Raw genomic sequence first — 6,000 nt, forward strand, 5'->3', positions numbered from 1 at the left:
ACAGGGCGTCAAAGTTTCCCAAAAAAAAAGTTTTTATTTTTTAATATCCGAACTATCAAAGATATTGAAATCAAATTTGGTATAAACAATTCTAGGATGAAGGGTCATAATCGTAAATAATGTCATATTTCTACGTTCGCCAGTGGCGGAGATATGACTAATTATTAATGTTAATGTGACTAAAAAAGTAGCACGCCACTGGATTAAGTCGATTAAACGATCATTTCTAAATAGTGCATTTAATTGTAAACAAAAATGCCCTCTTGATATTTTTTCGTATCTGACTCCGTTTTCTCCTCAAATTGGGTTGTAAAAATCACTTAAGATTTGAAGATAAATTTATTTCAACCGTCTAATAAATCGCAACATAGAACAATACCATAAATACTTATAACTTATTTATAACAAACAACAGATTACAAGAACACAACAAACAATTAACAAATTTAAAGAAGGTGTTCGAAATGTGAACCATTTTCTGCAATACATAATTCACATCGACGAATAACCGAACGTGAAATGTTATTTAAAAATAGTACTATTTCATTACAAGCAATCCTAATTCTATTTATAAGGTTATCCCTTGTTGGAACAGGTGTCGCATACACTCTTTCTTTTAAAAATCCCCATACTGAAAAGTCTAAGGGGTTTAAGTCTGGGGATCGTGGAGGCCACACTACTGGCCCTCCACGACCCATCCACCTTTCTGGATAATGGGTATCCGACCAGTTTCGCACAATTCTCCCATAATGCGTAGGACAACCGTCAAGCTGGAACCAACTCCGTCTCCTTAAATTTAAAGGAATATCTTCCAACATATTCGCATGCTCCCGTTCTAAAAATTCCAAGAGGGCTGCAGCATTTACCCGTGGTGGCAAAAAATATGGTCCAAAAAGTCGATTGTCATAAATACCAATCCAGACATTAACACTAAATTCATGCTGGAAGTTTCTTGTTCGAATTCCATGTGGATTTTCATGCGCCCAAATGTGCTGATTATGGAAATTGACCACTCCCACGCCGAGTGAAGCACGACTTATCGCTCCACAACACGTTATTTCAAAAACCTGGAGTAATATTAGCTGCATTAAGAATCCAACGACAAAATGCAGTTCTTTGTTCTTCATCTCCTGGTTGTAATCCCTAAACAGGCTGCAAATGATAAGGACGTCTATGATCCCGTCTTAACACTCGGTAAACACGGGAAGCTGAACTTCCTAAACCAGCGGAAACTCTTCTAATACTTGTTGTAGGATCTTTGTTGAACTCACGCCTATTTCTCTCTATTCGAAAATTTACATTATTTTCATTTTCTTGTACATTGGCTAAACCATTCTCAATAATTTGTCGATGGACTCTTACAAATACAGAAGGATGTGGATGCCTTCTAATCGGATATCTGCGCATATATTCCCGGGCTTCTTCTGCCGAGTTTCCATTTGCAACGCCATAAATAAAGTGGATATCCGCTAACTCTTGATTTGAAAACATAAATGGCATTTTGACACAAAAACGATAAGAAGAAATAAACAAATAACACTTTTTGAGAACGCAATTGCAATTTGACACGATAATACTAATATGACATTTACATTTTATGACACTGTTTTTATTTCATGGCACACTATTCAAATTATTAAAATAAATTAATATAAATAACATTTCACGTTCGGTTATTCGTAGATGTGAATTATGTATTGCAGAAAATGGTTCACATTTCGAACACCTTCTTTAAATTTGTTAATTGTTTGTTGTGTTCTTGTAATCTGTTGTTTGTTATAAATAAGTTATAAGTATTTGTGGTATTATTCTATGTTGCGATTTATTAGACGGTTGAAATAAATTTATCTTAAAATCTTGAGTGATTTTTACAACCCAATTTGAGGAGAAAACGGAGTCAGATACGAAAAAATATCAAGAGGGCATTTTGGTTTACAATTAAATGCACTATTTAGAAATGATCGTTTAATCGACTTAATCCAGTGGCGTGCTACTTTTTTAATCACATTAACATTAATTATTAGTCATATCTCCGCCACTGGCCAACGTAGAAACATGACATTATTTACGATTATGACCCTTCATCCTAGAACTGTTTATACCAATTTTGATTTCAATATCTTTGATAGTTCGGATATTAAAAAATAAAAACTTTTTTTTTTGGGAAACTTTGACGCCCTGTATCTCAGAAACAAAAAGTTTGATGATCAATATTTATATGAGAAACCTACCTTAAAATTAATTGTTCTAAATACTGTTAAAGTCCTGCTACAAAAAAGTGAAACACCCTGTATATGTATAAGTACTATTTATTCATGATAACCAAAACGCATATTAGATTTTATACTTTAAGTTATTTAGCAAAAAAATAGATACGCCAGTTTGTGAAATTGATAAATATAATTTGATAAGACAAAACTTGAGTTACGCTTCTGAACATCTAGGTACGTTACCATAGATAAAAGAGACACACTCAATTTATATGAAAACATAAAAAGCGACAAAATAAGTAAACATTGTGCTTAAAGAAACTACTATTACAAAAATAAACGAGAAAAAGTAATTTTTAGATCTAAATACAAACATTATAAACTCAGGTTAATAAAAATCTAATTTAAATACGTTGATATAATAAAAGAAACCATACGTAATAATAACGGGCTGGGTTTAGAACTCACTCTACATGAGGAATATTCAAATAAAACTTTTTCATCATAATGATTTTAAATATGAATACTTTTCTTTAGTAATTTTTTTTGGTTCGTTATTTAAGATTTCAACATTAATTTTTAAGGTCAGTGATTTTCGATTGCCTTTTTAATTTTAACTTTTTGTAACTTTCATGGAGATGACTTGTTTTATAAAGTATTGTTATGTTGCCTTTGGAGAAAACTATCCGTTAAAACCTACTAACAACGGTTCGTTAAATAAAAGGCCAAAAAACTGAATTTAACCCTTTATTCTAAAAATGGTAGCAGATTATTCAATTATCACGAAAGATTACACTAGGTACGGTTACAAAGAAAAAAACTATACTTATTACTTAGAATCTTATTGCATAAAAACAAAACGAACGCCCGCGGCAAATCGATCATAAAAGTAATAAAAATACCGTTCTCCAACTTAAAACTCGACTTGAACTGCTTTTCAAAACCGATCCTAATACACTATTATGCCTAATAAGAGCCACAAGAAGCTCGGGAGCCACAATACACTTTTGCTTTTTTGCTTGCGCACGCGTGAAGAAGAACAGGCTGATTTTATATAGTTTATTCTGTGTGTCTGCCGGGGAGAATTTTATTTATTTAATAATGTATTAAATTACTTTCCTTAGAAAATCATTTTGAATATTATTAGCAAAGTGCGCGTAACTTATTTGGATAAGAACCAAATTTTTGGCCAATCTATTAGACAGAAGGGTTATTTTTTTATTATAGATAACATGTAAAACGTTTTCAAGATAAAAATTTGCTAAAATTAAATAAGTTTCATTTTAATATTGAGATGCATTTAATTATCAAATATAGCTAATATCACCGCGCGATGTATGTATCTGATAAGATATCCCCAGTTAGGTTGATTAATATATAATAAATACTTAAATAGATTGATTTATTGGTTATATTATTATTTTATTTGGGTTTCAACAATTTTAAGGCAATTTCATTTATTTCACTATTATTGGGCATACAGCATACAGTGGGTTTGATTTTGATTTTTTGTTTTGCTTTTTTTGGTTTTATACAGTCTTCTTTGTGGTTCAATATTTTTATTGGTTGATGGACCAGAACTTCCAGCAGATGCTATAAAATCTGAATGAATTCTTTTTTCATTTTATTTTATCCTAATTGCCAGTATAGTGGGTTCAATTGGAATAACCATTTTTTTAACAACATCAACTTATTATCTACTAGTTTTATTAAATAACTTTTTAATCGATCTTTTTCACTTCCTAATATTTCTCCCAGTTCTGGTACTTCCTTATTATGGCTAATAGCCTTTATTAATGAAGTTTCTTCATCCTTGTCAATATTTTTTGAATCGTCAATTACAACAATGTCTTCATTAGTTGCTAAAACGAAAAAAAGAGGTATAAGGTATATAATTAACAATATGTATGAAAAGGTAACTAACTAAATGGATTCTCTTGATACTATATAACAAAATATACAACATAACAATACAACACAACATAACAATAATAATCGAATTATTCTATTGCCAACACCATGATCTAATACACTACCACATAAAACCTCATTAAAAAATCCTCAACTAGTATTATATGAGAGTGAAACATTAAATAAATATGTAAATATATTTAAGTGATCAACAGACCTAAATTTAACGACTTTAATCTTTGTATCACTTGCAAAAACGAATAATTAATATACATAAACAAAACGTTAACAATTAACATTAAACAACCGCAATACACAAAAGACAAACTGTGGTTAGGTTCGTGTACGTACTACGTATGCGCAAGCAAAAGAACAAAAGTGCATTGTGGCTCCAGAGCTTCTTGTATAAGAGCCCCCCCCCCCCCATCGCACGCCCACGCCTTGTTTTGACCATTCCGCGGAAATACAAATACTGAGAAACCTTATGAGAAGCATCGCGCGAGGACCCAAATTACAATAACACAAACAAAAGATATTGCGGCGGCTTTGACAAGTATTGTTAATGGTTCTTGTTTAGTTACTTTAATTTCCATAATATCATGCCATTTAATTGAGTTTCCTGTTTCAGAAGTTTTAACAGACAAGATTCTCAATTCTTGAGACAACTTTTTAAAATTTAAAAAGTCATTATATTGAAGAGGATGCGCCATGTAAGTGTGTTTATGGCGTGCTAAATATGACAGGATATAATTGTGGCGGGATAAAAAGATCACCTGCGCGCAAGATGGCAGCTGATATTGCGCTATGGGCAGAATCTCCTTCATTCTGCCCATGAAATGATTCAAAGAAACGTAAAGAAGCTTCTTCTATGTTCGAAAAGTTAGCAACTGCATACAAAAGCATTGCAGCAACGACAGAATTTTTATTGTGCCCGCTGCATCTATCTAAAAACAAGGCTACTGACTTAATAGTTTTTTTAGAGTCGTATTTTTGTAAAGCATATATACACATGAACCGATTTCCGACGCACCTCTTTGGCTACTTGGCTCACTCCAAATGAAACAATGACATTCCTTTGAAGCGATATCGTAAAAAGTAAAGTTATAGTTTGCTAAACGTCGTTTATAAAATAGAGCATTTTCTTTTGACTGTGGCAAGTAAATTACCTGCTGAAGATCAAAGCTTGCACATCCAATAGTGCTATCTCCAGCTAACACCTTCCTTTTAATGATCTTTTTAAGTTCCCTTACTTTAGTCTTTTCTGCAACATGTCTATTGAACTTATCTATTATCTTCTCTTTTAAAGCTGGATCTCCTTTTCTGTAGGACAAACATAACGAGCACTGGTCCTTTGGCCGGTGGAACATCTAAACACCTTACGATACAAATCAAGTGAAGGTTTTTCCTCATTTGGACTTAATTTTTCAAGAAGCATATTGTACATCTTTGATACCGTTAATTCGGGGTGGAGATATTCCCTGCTAGAACTAGCACGAACATAGTGAGCTTCTACCTTGGGAAATCTTTGGATGTGATTTAAAATTGTAGTTCGAAGGATATTATCACGTTCAATTACCCTGACTGCCTGTCTACCACCTCTTCTTTCTCCTTCTAGTACCCCACCTGAAGTCAGCGAAGTTCTCATTGTTTTTTCGGATATCCCCAACGTATGCAAAAAGAATGTTTTACACACCAAGTATTTTTTGTGATTCAATGTCAAAAAATATTTGTGACTTTTTTGTCTTCGAGACTGCTCTTTCTTGGTAGTTTTGGTAGCCGTTTCCAGAACTTCAATATGGCAAACAATAAATTCACGTTGGGATGCCAAATTTTCTAGATTTGTAAATGATGTAAATAATTCCATTCTTTCTTCTTCACT

Source organism: Anthonomus grandis, chromosome 3, assembly GCF_022605725.1.
Source record: "Anthonomus grandis grandis chromosome 3, icAntGran1.3, whole genome shotgun sequence".
In the NCBI taxonomy this organism is placed as follows: Eukaryota; Metazoa; Arthropoda; class Insecta; order Coleoptera; family Curculionidae; genus Anthonomus; species Anthonomus grandis.